This window comes from Eptesicus fuscus, chromosome 16, assembly GCF_027574615.1.
Source record: "Eptesicus fuscus isolate TK198812 chromosome 16, DD_ASM_mEF_20220401, whole genome shotgun sequence".
In the NCBI taxonomy this organism is placed as follows: domain Eukaryota; kingdom Metazoa; phylum Chordata; class Mammalia; order Chiroptera; family Vespertilionidae; genus Eptesicus; species Eptesicus fuscus.
The window spans coordinates 65,490,474-65,510,503 of NC_072488.1; the positions used below are offsets into that span (position 1 = coordinate 65,490,474).

The 20,030-nt window shown below is 38.7% G+C and overlaps 1 long non-coding RNA gene across 1 annotated transcript in view; it reads left to right on the forward strand.

The window, feature by feature from the left end:
- Positions 1-19,342, forward strand: part of LOC114227030 (uncharacterized) — a 33,186-nt gene extending 13,844 nt beyond the window's left edge. Inside the window, exons 2-3 of the long non-coding RNA XR_008558530.1 lie at positions 13,806-14,011; positions 19,226-19,342. This is a non-coding gene — a long non-coding RNA (uncharacterized LOC114227030). The remainder of the gene's footprint in view (positions 1-13,805; positions 14,012-19,225) is intronic.
- Positions 19,343-20,030: the final 688 nt, after the last annotated feature.

The following is a 20,030-nucleotide window of genomic DNA, read 5'->3' on the forward strand; positions in this document are numbered from 1 at the left end:
TTGAACATTTTATCACAGACATGCCTTTTCATTTCCTTCTCCCCAATACTATTTACACTCAATATTATTCCATGTTAGTTTCAGATGTACCACATAGTGGTTAGACAATCAAGGAACACTGTAAAGTACATGATTTTTTATGTAACCTTTGAGTCAGTTATTTGATACACACTAAATACCTTGCTGGAATTTCTCCATTTATTTAGATCTCTTTAATTTTTTTCATGAATATTTTATACTTTTCTGCATTTAGTTTCTTAACATATTTTGTTAGTTTTGTACTTAAGTATATAATCTATTTGTAAGTGGTATTTTTTAAATTTCAAATTTGAATTTTTCATTGCTTGCACATAAGAAAACAATTGAGTTTTTAATATTAACCTTGTATTTTATATTGGTATAAAACCTTTTATATTGGTAAATTCATATCAGTTCCAGAGGTTATGTAGTCAATTCTTTAGATACTCTATAGACAATCAAGTGACCTGTGAAGACTTTTATTCCCTCTGTCTCAATCTGTCTACCTCTTATGCCTCTGAATTATCTTGTTACATATTACTTAAGTGTGACATATAGAGTATACTGAAGAAAGAGTATTCTTGCTTTGTCACTGACTCATGAGAAAGGCATCAGTTTCTCAATAGTAAGAATTATATCAACCATAAAATATTTTAGATGTCTTTTAACAGGTTCAATACATTTCCTTTTATTTCCAGTTTGCTAAAGAATTGTTTTCCACCCCTAGGAATGGGCATTAGAATTTGTCAAATGATATTTCTCATTAAGTGATGTGATAATTCTTCTTTAATCTATTCATATGGTGGATTGTATTGATAGAGTTTTGAATCCTGAACCAACCTATTGTAAAAACAAGAATAAAATCCCCAAGCTCTTTATGGGTGGAAGCAGGAAGTGGGAATCCTGCCCCAGTCACTTACCCAAATGTGCCTTAGGGCTCAGCCTCTCCCAAGCTTGCAGAGGCAGAGGAGAAATCTGCAGATACACAGCTCCACCAAAGGAAAGAGGAGAAATACTATAAAGGCGCACAGGCCTTTTTTGTAGTTATAGTTATGTTCAGTTAGGCTTTTGTCGTTGTTGCTATTTTTATATACCTTCAGCATTGGATATACCCTGGCCTTTCTCCTCCCTTGTTGTTTTGTTTGTTTGTTTGTTTTGTTTTGTTTTGTTTTGTTTTATGAAGGCCCATCAGAAAGTGAGATACTGATAAGAAAAGAGAGAGGAACATGAATGGGAGTTGGAAATGGCCTTTGAGGTCACGCAGTCAAACTTCTTCTTTTTATCAAAAAGGTACATTTTTTCATGGTGGGACGGTGGGCAGAGAAAAGGAGCAAGGTAAAGTCAGGGGATTTGAACCCTCGTTTTCTAAATCTTTTGACTGAGAGATAAGAGCAGAACTACAAGGAAACTGCCAGTTTACTAAGTGGCATCATATAACTCATTGCAATATACAGAATTCCTATGTTTTTGAGGGTCCTGAGGGGTCACCTCCTCTTAATTGAACATTACACCTTCTTAGTAATGAGGGCTGGAAATACATGGGTAGACACTTGGACTCTGCAGGACTGTCTCCATGAATCCCTGTCAGCAGGAATGGAGGTTGCATTCTGATGCAAATGTTAATTGACAGACTCTTTTAATGTGTATTTGGGGCTCAGGTAATAGCAGTGAGGAAAACTCATTATAAGCTCGGCAAGAAGACAGTGTGTGGCATTGTGACACGCCATCTGATGTTAGAAAGAGGTTTTCACTGACTCCATGGAGCTTTGCCCGAGGATAAAACCACCCTGTCACCAGCATGTGTGAGGAAGGCTGGGCGGCCCATGCAAGTACCCTCAGGCCATGGGGTCCCTGTCACCTGGGGGATCACCCAGGCTTTGAAAAGCACTTCTCTTTTCTTTAAGGATCTAAACCTTTCACTCCCACTTTGTGCACCAAGGAAAGCTGACGAGCATTATTCTCATGTCTCAGTGTTTAAAAGTGCTTCCTGTTTGACAGATCTCCTTGTTCCCAGATTAGTGGGTAGAAGCGTTACCCCTTGCAAGTCTGCATCAATGAAATCATTTAAATTTCTTTCTCAGGGTTTTGTGGCAGTTGTGAGCCTGCCAACAATGTCCTAGCTGGTAAATGAATACTAAAAAATCATATTTTACTGTTCACAGGACCACACAAAGTTCAATAAAACAAATTGGTAATTAGCTTTCAAAAATGAAAAAAAAAAATGACTAACGTGATTTTTATAATCATTTTAACAAGCAGCTCTAACATGGCATCACTTGATTTGGGGGCAGTAGATCATTATCAGAATGGCACTGTGTAAGGTAAGTAAACGGATGCCTAGACACAAGTACTGTAAAGTTTAACTTTTTAAATTGGTTTTATACTCATTTAATTGAGCTAATTTTCTTAAGCCTTCCCTACTATGGTTGGGCTCTCCCAGAAGCTGGATCTGAGCATTTGAGTGTGATTAGCTCTATCAAAGGGTATTTTGGGGAACATTGGTAGAGAATGAGTGAAGTGACACAGGAAGGGAGAGAGCCAGCAGAATCCATTACCACACCAACCACCTCTCTGCAGTCAGTGCTCTTACCAAGGGCAGGAAAGCGGGTGTTATCCAGCAGCTCCCTGCATGGCGAGGACTGTCGAGATGGCACACTCTGGTTTTCCTTTGGCAGCTGGGTTGATGTTCTCTTATTTGCCAAATAACACACTACAGTGGTTTTCTAGGAGAAGATATGTGGGAGGTCATGCTATTTTTGTCTTGGCACATCTAAAATATATTTGAATGTCTGAATAATGTTTATTCAAATCAACCACCACCCTTATTTTACTGTTCACCTGGGTATAAAATTCCAAGACAAAAGAATTCTTCCCTTAAAAATTTAAAGGTAGTTTTTTTATTTTTCTCCAAAGCATAAATCAATGCTTGAGAAACCTAAAGCCATTTTGATTGCAGTCATTTCTGTATGAGCGATTCAGTCCTTCTTTTGGAATGTTGCTTTCATGGCCTGCATTCTGAAATTTATCAGTGTGGTTGATTTCTGCCCTGAGCACTTTAAATCTAGAGTCTCATGCATACTCTTTGTTTCTGGAGTATGAAAATTTGTTCCTAACTTTTTTGAGGGGGTAATTACCTCTTCTTCATTTTCCAAAATTATTTTAGTCAGGTGGTACACCACCTTAATTACTTTATAAATGTATTATCTTTTGCCTTCTATTTCAAAAACTTTAAAATTTTTGTTTCCATTTTCAGAGATACTTTTGAATTAAAATTCTAATCTTTCCTTTGAATTTTCATTTCTGTTTTTATAGATTTTATTTATATGTGCTTTTCAGGTTATTTTTAGTAGCAAACTATTCCTAATGGACAAAATCCCACCTAAATATTATCGTTTTTATAAAGAAAGTAATTATAGAGAAGTTTATCTTAACTTTTATTTTGTTCCTGCATTACCTGGTTCATCTATTTTTTTAATTTTTTTCTGATTTTTATGTATTTTCTTTCTAATAAGAATAATTTTCTGAACTATCCACTAATTATAAATTAAGAGATGCTAAAAAGCTAATCAAAAGTTTTAGGTATATGGCTGCTTTTGTAAGACAGTAGTCTGACTAAGGGTTCCCTAACCATTACAATGTCTTCATCCTTATAATCTGTGACTATGTTACCTTACTAGTTGGTAAAAAAATAGAGGTTGCAGAAGTATGCAAATTAAGCATCTTGAGATGAAAGATTATCCTGGATTGTAAAAATGGGCCCATATAGTAACAAGCGTCCCTCTTAGAGAGGCAGGAGGTCAGAGAAAGGGTGTCACAATACCGGCCTGAAGATGGAGGCAAGGGCGGTGAGCTACAGGGTGCAGGCGGCCTCTACAAGCTGCCGCAGGGCCCGGCCGGCACTGAGTGTGCAGCAGTGGTCCCGGCAGCACGGGATGAGGCCTGTAGGATGGCAACAAGCACCTTCTCCAGGGCGCCTGCCTGGCAATGGATAAGCAGGGAACACGGCGACTTCCTGTTCTCTCATTTGTAAAATGGCCATTGTAATTCTTACCATAAAACTTTCCCCAGATACTTGAAGGGAACAAATTAAATAACTTGTCTGAAATGTCCTTGATAACTTAATTGCTATAAATGTAGAATTCTGAAAAAGGTGTGATTTTTACACAAAGCCCTTGTGAGTCCATGGTATCTTGGTAAAATGTATATACATATATAATTTCCCTTCCTACTATAGTTGGCATACAATACTATATTAGTTTCAGGTGTACAACATAGTGATTAGACATGTATATGCCTTACAAAGTGATCACCCAATAAGTATAGTACCTACCTGGCCCCTTACATGCATATTATAATATTACTAGAGACCTGGTGCACAAAATTTGTGCATGGGGGGGGCTGTCCCTCAGCCCAGCCTGTACCCTCTCCAATCCGGGACCCCTCGGGATGTCCAACTGCCTCTTGCAATCTGGGACCACTGGCTTCTAACCACTCACCTGCCTGCCTGCCTGATCGCCCCTAACCACCTCTGCTTTGCCCTGCACCTGGGACCCAAAATTCCCTCCTCTGGCTGGTCGCAGGCACCCAGGATCTGGGCTGGCTTCACCCAGGTCTTCCGCAGCCGCAGGGGACGGTAGGCCAGTGTTTTCGCCTGGGCCTCAGGCGCTGGTGTCTGGGACCGCAGGGCGGGTGGCTTGTCCCTCTCCCAGGCTGCAGCCTGGATAGCCCCCATTCCTCTATCTCAAACTCATTTGTGCCTGGCTGGTCCCCATTCTTCTCTCCCCAGTGTTGAGTGACAATGTGAGGGCATGACGACCATTTGCATATTAGCTCTTTATTATATAATACTAGAGGCCTGGTGCACAAAATTCGTGCATGGAGGGGTGTTGTCCCTTAGCCCAGCCTGTACCCTCTCCAATCTGGGATCCCTCAAGGGATGTCCGACTGCCCGTTTAGGCCAGGCCTAAACGGGCAGTCAGACATCCCTCTCACAATCCAGGACTGCTGGCTCCAAACTGCTTGCCTGCCTGCCTTCCTGATTGCCCCTAACTGCTTCTGCCTGCCAGCCTGATCACCCTCTAACCACTCTGCTGCCAGCCTGTTTGCCCCCAACTTCCCTCCTCTGCCGGCCTGGTCACCCCTAACTGCCCTCTCCTGCAGGGTTGATCACCTCCAACCTCCCTCCATTGCAGGCTTGGTCCCTCTCAACTGCCCTCCCTTGCAGGCCAGGTGCCTCCCAACTGCCCTCTCCTGCTGGCCATCTTGTGGTGGCCATCTTGTGTCCACATGGGGGTAGGATCTTTGACCACATGGGGGCAGCTATATTATGTGTTGCAGTGATGATCAATCTGTATATTACTCTTTTATTAGATAGGATAGAGGCCTGGTACAGGGGTGGGGGCCAGCTGGTTTGCCCTGAAAGGTGTCCCTGATCAGGGTGGGGTACCCTGGGGGCATGGGGCGGCCTGAGCAAGGGGCCTGTGGTGGTTTGCAGGCCGGCCACGCCCCCTGGCAATGCAAGCGGAGGCCCTGGTATCTGGAATTTATTTTCCTTCTACAATTGAAACTTTGTAGCCTGGAGCAAAGCCAAGCCTGGGGCTCCCTCAGAGGCCAGCCGGCAGCCGTTTGTGTTGGGGTTATAATTGAAACTTTGTTGCCTTAAGTGGGTGGGCCTGGCCAGGGTGTGTGGAAAGCTTTGCTTCCCCTGTTGCCGGCGGCAACCCTGGCCTGCTCTCTCAAGCTCCATTCTGTTGCCATTTCTGTTTGAATTTGTTTGCCTTCTATAATTGAAACTTTGTAGCTTGAGTGGAGGCTTAGACCTGAAATGGCTGGCAGAAAACTTGGCTTCCTCTGTTACCTAGGAAACCTTGCTCTCTGTGGCTGTAGCCATCTTGGTTTGGGTTAATTTGTATACTCGCTCTGATTGGATGGTGGGCGTGGCTTGTGGGCATGGCTTGTGGGTGTGTTGGAGGAATGGTCAATTTGCATATTTGCTCTTTATTATATAATATTATCTATATTCCATATGCTGTACTTTACATCCTTGTGACTTTGATCTGTAAAAGCAAGTATAATATTGTTTATACTAACACAAAAAAGTGGGGGAGAGGTAAAAAGATATTGCTTAATAGTGAAAGGAAAATTCAAGGTGTGTCCAATATTCTCTGAGGAATTGAGGTCAAATTATTATTGGTAACCTTTATTTTGATATAATTTCAAACTTTGAGGAGGTGTTTTAGAGTTGCAGCAGACTCTTATGTGTCTCTTACCCAGATTCAACAATCAATTAGTTCCAATTGCTGTATCATTCTCTTTCCACCTTATGTTGTATGCATCTATGTATTGTGGACACAATGTTTGTGGTCCTTAACTACTGTGGTGTATTTTCTCACAACAGTAAGCAAAATCATAAAACAAAATATTAAGACACTACTATTTTCTAATCCAGTTGTTCCCAAATTTTGCCAAAGATTTAAAATTACCTGATGAGACTTTTAAAAATATCTTAATGCCCTGGTCATAGATAGAGAAATTAAGTCAGAATGTCTAGGAGTGGGAGTTAGGTAAAATAATACATAAATAATCTAATTGTAAATATTCAAAATAATTCAGTAGATCAAATACAGGTAATTTATAAAATTGTGTTACATCAGCGATGCTGGCAGTTGCCATAAGAGTGAAAGTGGCATAAAAACAGTGTGAGCGGGCAGTTAACTTCAACTGAAAGGTCACACACTAAATTGATAGCTTTTCTTAAATTCCAAAGCAAAATAATGTCCCCCTAAAACAGGGAGTGCTTTAAAAATTCAGTTTATCTTCTTTTTATTTTTTTATTTTTATTTTTATTTTTTAATGAATCTTTATTGTTCAGATTACAATTGTTTCTCCTTTTTCCCCACATATCTCCCCACCACCCAGTTCCCACCCCCCCTCTTCCCTTACCTCCCCTTCCCGTGCTGTCCTTATCCATAGGTGTATGATTTTTGTCCAGTCTCTTCCCATACTCCCCACACAGACACCCCTTTCCCCCTGAGAATTATCAATCCACTCCCATTCTATGCCTCTGATTCTATTAAGTTAACCAGTTTATTCTGTTCCTCAGATTTTTAATTCACTTGACTTTTAGATTCACTTGTTGATAGATATGTATTTGTTGTTCATAATTTTTATCTTTCTTCTTCTTTTTCCTCTTTTTAAAGAATACCTTTCAGCATTTCATATAATACTGGTTTGGTGGTGATGAACTCCTTTAGCTTTTTCTTATCTGTGAAGCTCTTTATCTGACCTTCAATTCTGAATGATAACTTTGCTGGGTAGAGTAGTCTTGGTTGTAGGTTCCTGCTGTTCATCACTTTGAATATTTCTTGCCACTCCCGTCTGGCCTGCATTGTTTCTGTTGAGAAATTAGCTGATAATCGTATGGGAGCTCCCTTGTAGGTAACTAACTGTTTTTCTCTTGCTGCTTGTAAGATTCTCTCTTTGTCTTTTGCTCTTGGCATTTTAATTATGATGTGTCTTTTTAATATATATGTAACTTTGAAATACCTGGAGAGTGACCTGGAGTAGTGGCCACCACTGGTCTGTCCAGAGGCTGTGCTCACCCCAAGCACCCAGGAGGGCGGAGCAGCAGGAGGGAGGAAGACCCAGGGCGTGCACCTGGGAAAACAGATTCAGTCCCAGGAAGAGCAGTGGTATAAACAAAGTCCAGAGGGCTAACCCAGGGGCTTAAACAATATTTTAGGCAAGATTTAACACTCAGTACTTTCGTCACATCTATTAAAGAGGTAACCGTTCTTCAAAATTTTTTTTTTTTTTTCCGTTGCTAATCAAGGAGTCCTGTGGTCCTGAGCCTTAATGTATTGCATCTTATTTCTGATGGCTTAAGTTCAGATTCGGGCTTTATTTTTCTCTATCAACTTGGAGCTCAGAGAGAAGTCCAATATAGGACAGAGATGCCTCTTTGAATGACTCGTGCTCTCTGATCCCGACCTTCCTCACACCCATCGTCATTTTACTTTCACCCACCGTACTTCTGGAAAGAGTGTATCCTTGTTACATGTTGGCTGGAAAATTGGATTGAAGTATTAGTTGTGCATCCAATGCCAAGTCATAGTTTTCCCTTTGTTTTTTAGCAAGTGAAAATAATTTCTGATTTCTTACATAAAATAACACATGAAATAAAATGTATAGTGTTCCCTCTCATTTTAATGCAAAAAACACACAGTAATACAAAAGAAAAAGCACTATATTGAATATTGGAAACATATAGAGGTTAGAAAAAAATGAGGGGAGAGAATCTTTTAAGAGGCTTTTAGTCATTACCTATCCATGGGAAGATGGTTGTTTTCCTCTGCTGGAATGTTCCTTGTTTTTCGCGGCTTTATTATTATAGTGGGGGGGGGGTGTTAAATCTGCATTTATCAGGGACAGGCATTTATCACAGGTCACACTTTCTTTATGCGCAGGGTCCCTATTCTGGAAGACAGAGCTGTAGGAGAGGCTATGCAAATGGAGTGCTCTCACTGCTGTATGAAGTGACAAGGGGCATCATACATCATGCTGGGAGAATTCAGAGCACAGTCAGTCCTTCTAGCAAAGAAAAGTCCAGGGTTGATTGCATTGCTCAACTGGGAACATCCCCAACTTTTCACTGCACTCTGCAACCACGCAGAGCTATCGCTAACAGTACTTAATGGTGTTTGCAGGCCCTTCTCCCACAGTGGGAGCCTGAATTTGTTCTTGCACCAAAGGGTTGTAGGTTTCTTTCCAAGCCCCCAGTTGGGGCGTGTGCAGTAGGCAACCTATCGATGTGCCTTTCTCTCTCTCTCTCTCTCTCTCTCTCTCTCTCTCTCTCTCCTCCTCCCTCCATCCCTTCCACTCTCTCTTAAAAAAAAAAAAATCAATGGAAAAAATATCCTCAGGTGAGGATTAACAACAACAAAATAGTGAAATGAACTCCCATATACCTCTGCCTAGATTCCCCCAAAGCTAACTAACATCTTACTACATTTACCTTATCTCTACATGTGCAACTTTTAAGTTTATTACTGTTGAACCATTTGAGGGTCGAAGGCATCAGAGCACCAGTCAATACCCGAAGTACATAAGCATCTCCAAAGCACAGGTACGTTCCTGTGTGAGCACAGTACAAGGCCTATGCTCTGCTCAGGAAATTAAAATTGGTACCTTTGATACAATACTAGTATCCCATGCACAGTGCCACTACCATACTGAAGTCATCTATTTTTCTATTTTTTGTAAAAGTTTAATTGAAGATCATGTGTTGCCTTTATATACTTTTTAAGCTAGAACACTTCGCCAGTAATTTTTGTCTTTTATGATAAAGACATTTTTAAAGAGGTTAAACTAGTTATTTCACAGAATGGCCCTTAATTTTTATTAGAGTATAATTTTATAATTTACCATAAAATTTATTCTTTCAAAGACTATTTTTCAGTGACTTTCAGTATATTCACAAAATTGTAAAGCCATATTCACTATTTAAATCTAGAGTATTTGATTTTAAAATTATCTCCCAATCTATTCATGTTCTTCCTGGTGACTCATAATTTTACTTACTTAATTTAGTTTTTAAAATTCTCATTTACATTTTATTTTGTTTTGTATTAGTTTCAGGTGTACAGCAGGGTGGTTAGACAATCATACACTTTACAAAGTGATAACCCCGGTATTCAAGTACCCACCTGGCGTCATACATAGTTATTACAAAATTATCGACTATGTCCCCTATGCTGTAATTCCAAAACATTTAAATTGCCTCAAAATAAACCCCCTTCATACATAATAACAGTCACTTCTTATACCCGCAGCCCTTGGCAATGACTAATCTACCTGCTGTCTCCATAAATTTGCCTATTCTAAGCATTTCCTAGGTATGAAATCATAAAATAGGTAGCCTTTTGTGTCTGGCTTTTTTCACTTCAAGAAGTGTTTTCAAGGTTCATCCATGTTATAGCAGGTGTCAGCATTTCTTTCCTTTGTGTAGCTAATATCTCATGGTGTAGGTATATTATATATTAAGTACCCATTCATCAGTTGATGAGTATTTAGATGGGTTTCATGTTGTGGCTATTATGAAATATATTGCTATGAACATTCAGATACGAATTTTTGTGTGGGCATATGTTTTCAATTATTTGGGGTATATGTTTGGGAGTAGAATTCCTGGTTCATATAACTATGTTTAACTTTCTGAGGAACTGGAAAACTGTTGTACAAAGTGGTTTCTCAATTGGACATTCCCACTGGCAGTGTATGAGTGTTCCAATTTCTCCACACTCCCTGATCCACACTTGTTATCGCATGCTTCTTTGATCAATGTGCTAAGGTGGTATTCATGCTATATGTCCATTATAACAGTAATGACCTTTTCCTTTTTAAGAGTGAGTAATTGTGGAGAGATTCTTTGTGACAATCTATCTCATTCTTTCAGATTTTTGATTTTGCAAATTTGAAAAGCTTACGGTATGTAACTAGTAAAATTTAAAATGAAATAAACATGCTTATTTGGGAGTACATACACAAAATTGTTTTATTGAGGGAAGCCAGCATTCTATAAATCCAACTCTCCTCCTGCCCATTTCTTTTAATCTTGTGCACTGGTGTTTCACCCCACCCCTGGAAGGCAGAAGCTCGGCTCCTTCCTAGACACGCCTCAGCCCTGCGGGCATCCCTGGGTTTGGTAACACTGCAGGTCCTGTCCAGGTTTGTAAATTCTTACACTGCTTTACTTTCCCAGGGCGTATTCAGTGTTAGTATAGCTTAGTTCAGATTCCCACCTGCCCCCTCCCCTTTACCTCTCCCATCCACTCCCTGCACACAAACACCTGTGCACACCAGGAAGTTCCTTTTGCTCCTAGAAAGAAGTTCTAACCCACAGGATATGCTTCTTTTCTGAAATAAAACAAAATGTGCTGATGACACTTAGTATAAACAACCTCTTTGTGAAGTTCAATAAGTTTATCTGGATTGGTAATACCTTTTATATAATCATACTTTGTATAAATGTAAAACAAATAAATTCATACACGTTATATATGATCATACATATATCTGTATATGTACCTATGTATGTATGCATGTACTAGTATGTGTTACTCCTGAGGTTAATTGAAGAACTATTCATACTTTCCAAGCAAATGTTCGGGAGATTACTCTCAGCCTGATAATAAATGCTACAGTTCAGAAAACACAATTTAACCACAGAACTAAGATATAAATAAGCTCTCGGGACACACTAGTGTTCCTATGCTTAAGGAGAAAAACAAGCAAACCCACCTGTTTATTTACTCATTCAAGATTTGTTTAGGCCCTTTTCACTGCTAGACACCATGTGAGCCAAAGGGTACGGACAGAACATAAATGAATGGGTGTTGTGTTGGTTCCTTAGACCTCATGGCACAGGCAAGGAGCTCCAAATAGCATCTGAAGAGAACCAGGATTCTGCACATAAATGCATATAATAAAAGTGTCCTAGAGATGGCTTTTAAACTTGGACTTGATGAGTAAGGAATGACTACTGGAAGGGGCGTGGGCAAGAATAACAACCACACACAGTTTAAAGTGAATCTCAAGTCATTTGGGAAGGATATTTAATTATTTATAGTTTCCAAAATTATAAAATTATTACATTTTTGGTGAAATGATATATTTTTATCCCAGTTTTTCAGCTTTCTTGAGGTGTAGCTGATAAATAAAAATTATATATATATTTAAATTGTACAATGAGATGGTTACTATACATACATATTGTGAAATGATTACCACAAACACACAAATGCGTTAACTCATATAGTTACTTATATGTATGTTTTGAGAATACTTAAGATTTACTCTCAACAATTTTGAGACACATAATACAATATTGGTAACTTTAGTCATCATTGCCCTGCTGTACATTAAATACCCCAAAGATACTCATACTATACCTGAAAATGTGTACCCTTTGACCAACATCTCCCCCATTTCCCTCACCCCCAGCCCCAAGTAACCACTGTTCTAATCTCTGCTTTGATGAATTAAAATGCTTAAGATTCCATATGTAGTAATATCATGCGGTGTTTTCTTCTATGTCTGGCTTATTTCAGTAAGTATAATGTCCTTCAGGTTCACCCATGTTGCCTCAGATGGCAGGGTTTCCTTCTTTTCTATGGCTAAGATTCCATTTTATAGATGCCAGTTTCTTTAGCCATTCATCCATCAACAGACACAGATTAAGGCGTTCTAGCTCATTCCAGTTCTACCACTAAGCATCCTATCCTCTTAAAGCCAATCTTCAGTCCTGTTGCTTCTTACCAAAGGGAGAACGCAAAGCGCTTCATTGCTAGCTCTCAGGTTATAGCTCTTCTCTCACTCGGGCTCCTGCTCTATAGAAGGACTTGAGAAGCCGGGAGACTGCTCTTCCCGGGCAGAGCAATGCATGGGTAGGGAAGAGGCACGTGCTTCTGTTAGGAATCGAGGTGAGAGTCCCCTGTTCATTTCTTCAGCATATAAATAATCTTTGTGGTGTGTTGTGGAGTAGATAAATGGCCATTATAAACCATTCATTAACACAGTGTCATCATTGGCAAGCACTAATACTCAGGAATAAATTTTGGGTCCAAATATAGCCAGTAATGCTTTAGTGCAAGTGCTCTAAGTTCCGGGAACTTGCCTTCACTTCAGTTATGTGCTTAGCTCCTTGCAGGTTGGCAGTTAGTTGAATTTATTCTCTGCAGATGTTGGAGGGTTCTCAGTTAAAGATGTTACATTTGCACTTCCTTCTAGTTGTCACTATAAAGTCTAGTAGCCGTTTGCATATTCGGTTATGCCAGTACAACACTAGCACCCCTCTCAGAAACTATGTCTGTGCTCTATGCATATAAAAACACCCTATGAGCCAGATCAGAATTTTATTCTTTTATATCCCAAGGACAGATTAAATAATTTCCATTAACAGAGCCTTGTAATGCTAATAAAGGGGATTCAATCAGCTCAGTGTATAGGGTAAACCATTTTAAGGCAATGGATATAGTGTTGCTATTGTTGATGAACTCTGTTAAGTATATTGTAGTTCTTGGGACATCTGGAAGTTCAATGAGCATTTGTAGAATTTATCAATAACAATGAAGTTTAGAATATTTCCTTTCCAGTACTGAATTGTCACTTTCTTTCTAACAGGGAGATTAGCTGAAGCTCCATTTATCATTTTTGAGACTAGTAACAGAATATTATACAGTTATGTGGAATTTGCTATATTGCTTACAAAGTGTTTAAAATGTTTGTTTAAGAAATTCCAAAGGATCTGAACCATGTTATTTTTCTTTGTATTTTTAGTACCATTATAATAGGGGTATTTTTTCTTTGGTTCAAATTTTTTTAAAGAAAATTCTGTGTTATCTGGTCAGTTGATTAGATTATAGATTTGCACTGTGTGGGCCATATTAGTTCGTTCATTCATTTGGCAGCTGGGAGAAATCTGAAGGCCGTCTCCTGGCTCTTACTGCTGTTCCATTTAAGTGGTTATAATTCCTCTTTTTATAACAATGGATGACAAAAAACATGAGAATGTGTGAACATTTCTTGCTGCTAATAAGCAAAATAGGTTTAGGAAAATATAATATTACTGATTAAAACAGCAACAGCTCCTTGTCCAATGCCCAGCATTCCCCAATGACAACTGGTTATTAAAGGAATGGGTTTATGACCATAAAAACCCTTTTACTGTTTACTTTTAAATAAAGTTAGAGAACGTCTAAAACAGGTCTAATCAGATGGCTCTTTGGTAGGTAGCAGTTCTCAGGAAGATGACAGTCACCCCACAGCAGAATAAGTCTCATCACAGACAGTCCTACTGCAGAGGGAAGGCGGCATGGATGAGCCCTGAGCCCGTCTGAGGGCTTCCCTGGCCGGCCTGCGTGTCGATGGGAGTGTACCTGGGTCAGCATGCCTCTGACCGGCTGAGTGATTTCTGTGTCAAAGATACCATTTTTCTGTAAGTATAGTTGGGATTCACTGGCAGTTTCTATAAGTCTAAGAGAAAAAATAATGCAAAGCAGATACCGTTAGCCAATATTAAAGCATCAATTATGATTGAAAATAGAAAAGCTAAGTTCTGTACTCCACAGCGAAGCGCGCATTCTTTTTTTTTTTTTTAATTTATTAAGGTATTACATATGTGTCCTTATCCCCCCATTACCCCCCACAACCCCCCATGTTTCAGGCACAGTCCCGTCTGAGGTTCCAGCCGCGGGGCTGGGCCTGGGGCCGGGGCCGGGCCTGGCTGGGCCTGAGCTCTGCACGCAGCGGCGTGGGGGAGCTGCCCCCCCAGAGAGACCCTCCGCGCTTCTCCCCCAGAGGGGTGCGGCCGGGTCTCTAGGGCCGGCTCCCAGCCGCGGCACCCGTGCCTTCGGGCTTCGGGCTTCGGGCTTCGCTGTGGGGTTGCTCCCGGGCGTTGCAGGGTGTTGGTCTCGATGCACTAGATGCCAGTCGCACCTCGCTACCAGGTTGTGACACCAAAAATGAACTCCGATGTTGTCAAATATCAGATGTTCCCCGAGGGACAAAGTCAGCCTCGGCACACGAGAGGAAGTCTGCTCCAGGGAACAGCAACTTGAGCGACCAGCCGCGAGGCGCCCGGTCATGGCGTCAGGCCCGCAGCCGGAAGGTGTGTCCTGAGCTGTCACAAGCGAAACCTCACTGGGGTGTAGGGTGCCGTGACGTCAGCGCTGCAGGAAAGAGCTTATAAATAAGCAATTGCGTATCAGGAACAGGCGATGGCTTCCTCTGTGAATAAAAATGTCTAGCCAGCGAAGTGCTGACTCTGTGGATATGCTCCCTGTTGATCCAGGGAATGCTGCGAGAGATCCTGATAAAAGCGGTCCCGGACAGGCTGGCTTTGGAGATCACTGGCTGAACAGTGTAGTTGTCCACAGACTTCCCAACACACTTAATGTGCCAAAGTGCACGATGAATCGCCAAACACGTGGCCTATTGCCACACTTTAGGAAAAATTACTACACTATAACGAATAAAGATATTGGTTAATTTGTATGTTTTTATATTTCGTCTTGGAATGATACTTTATGGAGCTTTTATTTTATACTGCAAAGGATAGCACAGTGTCAGCCTCAAAATCAGTCTGAGTCTGTGCCATGGATTCTGTGCAGAATACCAATTAATATTTAGATTTTTAGGCCATAGTTTTATTTATATTTTACTGCTTTTACGTGCCATATGTCCACTTTAAGTGTCAAGTAAGCTATCAAGGCAATGTAAGTTAACATAGACCTGTTATTGTTAATGTTCTATTGGTAAACTTCTTGAGAAGAGCATGTAGACACACACACACACACACACACACACACACACACACACACGCAATCATTATGAAGAAACAAAATAAATGCCAAGTACTCTTAGCATGAAAATGTGGGGCAGACAGCTGCGTTTTTACCTTACAGAGAAGCGGCTGCTCTAGGGAAAACAGATTTCTCTACTTCATGGCCTTTTTTACAATTGTCTCTCCACCTGAAAAATAAATGTGGATTCTCCCTGAATTAGTTTTAATGCATTTACAATATATATGCGCTCTGTGTATCTCAACAGAAAACATAAATCCCCTCTGAAATCACATCTGGTTATAATTTGAAATAGTATTGTATACAAAGCTAATAAACAAATAAACACATTGGTTTGATCTGCTGGGCAGATACATGGAGAAGGCAGGGTGTTTTTAGAAACATAGATTCATTTTTGGTGGAGGTTCTAATGGAAGGCGTGTGTGGAGAATTTCCGGCCTGTGCGTGCTCTGAGCGGCTTTCATGTAGCATCTTCCCTGGCTGGGAGCTGGAAGAGGGTAGAGTGAATCTCAGTGGATCAATTAACAGAGGGACCTGTCCTTCAACAGCGGAAGATCTATTTCAGGATTTGCATATCACTGAAAAAAATTACAAAGCTGAGATAAATACAAGCCCGATAATAACTCACTGCAGACTTGGCTCCATTCCTAGATTTCCTTGGCTGTTTGTCCTAATAAAGTGTCTCCATGGCACTTAGGGCAGGAAGGTTATTAGTAGCTGTCAATCAACAGAGGGAGTAGACATCAGCAGGAGGAGGAAGAGAAGAGAGGTGACATTCATCCTCTCTTCTCACTGATATTGGGTATAAAAGTCATTCAGAGCAAGTGGTTAAAAAGGGACAGGTCCCTCTTCATCCCCATGGAAAAAGCTGCCTTGGTTACCAACAATTTAATAATAAAACGAAATACATCAATCATCTTTTTTTCTACCTTATTGATGCCTGAACATCCATTAATTCTGAGGAAATGAAGGACATATGAAAGAGATCTTTAGGGGAGACTTTTGACTTAATATTGTTTTCTTACGTTTTCATGCAATGCATCCTTATAGAAGCTTAAAATTAAAGGAGAAAAATTTTACTATTTCAGACACCTCTGATGGCTTTTTTTTTTTTTTTTTTTAAATGCTGACATTTTTCTTAGGGCATAGCAAGTGAATGGCTTGAGTAAAAAATATGGCCAAAACATGTTTCTTTAGTTCATTTCAAGCAAAGACAGTGATTTTTAATTTACCAGGTTGCTAATCAAAACCCACATATATAGCAATTAATTGATACTTTAAGTCTTTAATTTACTGTCTATATTCTTAATTAAAGTATATCTACGGCTTGAGCACACTGCCTCTCTCTACGCATATTTTCATAAGTAAGGGAGTCCATAGAGTGCTAATTGATATCCTGGTCTCCAGACAATACTTTACTAAATGAAATGACAATTATAGCCAATTAAAATTCACTTTACATACTACTTCACCTATTTGAAATGTATTATGCATGAAGACAGAGAGTGCATTGCCTCACTGCTCAGGATTTCTGTGTGTCTTAGAAATTGATGGACAGCTCCAAGATCTTCTGGTTAGTGAATTTCCCCCCCTAAACTAGGGGTCACTTGGGGGCTTATCAGAAATCTACATTTTGGTGTTTCTTAAGTTAAAGAGCTAATAAGAGCTGTTTTTTGTTGCAGATAGAGACTTTTTTCATATTTGCCTAACATACTTCAAGAATACTTCTCTACAGAATTACTCTTGTGATGAGAAGAGATTTTTTTGACACACTACTATCTAATTACATACCCAACCTTCCAGCTCCTCGCTGCAGCTGCAAGATATCCCACATAGATGCTACTCCTATCTATACCATGAAAACAGTTATGCAATAACTTGTCGCTTTTTACATAACTGAACTTGGAATTGCTAAACTTGCATTATGTTGCCAAGGCCCCGTTGACCTTGAAGAAGTATTAAAAGGCACATTGGGTGTAATGAGAAGGAGAGCACTATTAACCTTTGCCTGTTTATTGTATAAAAGCGATTTTCATTTCCTGTCATTTCTCTTTTTAAAATTTTCAAATCAGAAATAATCTGAAAACATACATTAAAAAGACAGGAATATAAACATAATAATTCTGGAACAAAAATAATATCCTAAAATTAAAAATGATTTCTGATTTTTAAATAAATGTTACATTTAAATTGGCAGTCAAATCTGTTAGGTAATGTGCATTTGACTATGACTCTGCCCTTTTCTACTATTATCTGCCCTACTGTGACTGCACACTATCTTCTTGTAGGAGAATAAGATCTTTTTTAAAATGTATTTTAAGTAGAAACTATTAAAATGTGATGAGAGATGTAGAGTCCTGCTTTCAATAAGGTTTCCTTACATTTTACACTCTCACAATGAGCTGCAAATCATAATGTTTTCATAATCTTGATTTCTATTCACCTATTTTGCATGGCTTTTGCATTTGGCTCACTAATTTTTGAGCAATAAGTGTGCAATCAATTTTTAAGAAACTCTAGAGTTTGGAGCTATAAACTGTTTGAATATGAATTTTTGTGTTTTTTTTTTGCAAAAGCATGAACAATGGAAAAGTCAATAGAATTGCAGTTTACTTATAGAAATATTTTATTGATTTCAAAAGTTTAACTGCTTCCACTACAAATTATGTTTGTATTTGGTTTGCTTAATTTTTACTTATAATGAAAAGTCAGAGGGTAATTGTCCAAGAAAAAGAAAATTTGATGTTCCTCTGTAACAGTGTGGTGAAGGCCTGGGGAGGGGCAGAGCAGGGTGGAGAGGGTAAGGGGGCATCTGTAATACTTTCAACAATAAAGATACATTTTAAAAATGAATAATAAGAAGAAGAACTTCAGGGTTCTTGGAGTCTTAAAGTTCAAAATGAAAAAATAAAGTATCCCTGTTAATAAACATGTAATGTAAGTCAGCATCTTCCATCAGTCTTAAATTATATATTTAAGTAGGACTTAAGATTAAATATCATTCTTATTTACAACATTTTATTGAATGTTAGATTTCAGCAACTATTAAACAGGTTGCCAAAATCAGATAAGGTAGAAAAATAACCTCTAAATAGCACTAGCTAGTATTTTATTTAACTTCAAGTATAGAATAATGCTCAATAATTGTATATATACTTATAATTGCATATAGTACATTATGAATTAGATTTTATAATCATGAGTTTCTATTTTTAAAACAGGGTATTTTTTTCTTTCCTCCCTTTCTTATTTAGTTCCTTTCTTTGCTCCTGTTGTCTGGAATAGTTCATTTTATGCTCTGAAACATGGAATTTAGAAAATTTTCTATTAAAATATGCCTTGGTCTACATAAAATTGTTGAAAGTCATTTTGGTTTAGTCATTTTGACTAAACTTCCCAATGAAGTAATGTGAACTTATATATTCTCCTAAAATGATAAACTTTAGACATTTTTCTTAAATTTTTATTGTTTACATTTTAACTTTTTGATATATTAAATATTACTAAATATTTCTGAGGTGCAAAAATAGTTGTATAGCATTTTTTCAATTATGAGGATTGATCTTTTTCCTTTTGGTTTTGTTTTGGTTTGTATTTTTTAGAAAGTTGTTTTGTGCAGTAAATGAAGTGCCAATGCAGACAAATGTAACCAACATTAAGCTGGCCAATAGAATGCAACAAACGGCTAAGGTCATTAGTATAATTTGTTTTGGCACTGTTACATTTCCTAGTGCTCCTCTGAATAGTGTGCTGGGCACATCAATTTGTTTTCAGCTATTGTGAAATTGGATATCTTGGCTTTTATCCAAAGCACCCTCTCAATTTGCATATCTTTGTTATCATTTCAGGTTCTCAGAACATACTGTGGACTATCACACCATCTGCACCAAGATCCTCACATCCAAACACAAATTAAAAATGAAACTGTAAAATTTGCAAGGAAACAATACAGACCTTTTATCTCATTCTCCCTCTGTTCATTTTCAAAAGAGAAACTTGCTTGTAGCCAAGCATAGCAAAAAAGGCTTTTATTAATTGGACTGGCATCAAGCATGCATACATAAAATTGTTTATTTTTTCCCTATAAAGGGGTTGCCTGACATAAAAGGGTCTTTGAAGATGACATTCAGATTTTGACATTTGCATGATATTGTATAAATATCAGAGGTAGGAGACTTTTCTGACAAACCAGATGGGTCAAAAAAAAAAAAAAAAAAGAAAGAAAAAAAGAAAAAGAGAAAGAAAGGCACTTCCGTAGAAAGATATTAGTCTTTACTTAAAGGTTATTAACTTCTCCTCTAGACTGGGAATTATTAGGCAACATAAACAAAACAAACATATTTGCTACAAACTAGAGCTTTTATTTTTTTTTAAAAAAGATTTCTGATCCTGGAAAAATATGAAGTTTATTTTTGATGTATTCTATATTTTGATTAAGAGTATATACTGTAATGTAATTGAATCTTGTCCTTCTGAGCACTGTAGTAATGTAGTGTTGTTGAACTCATTCCTGCCTCTGGTCTTAATTTAGATTGTAGGTTGTTCACTGGAATGCTTTTGAAGGATGGAAGGGCATTCTGGGTCTTTGTATTCATCAACATCTGGATTATTCAGGCATAGCTTTTTTATTTCCCTTTGTGATTTCTGAATGCA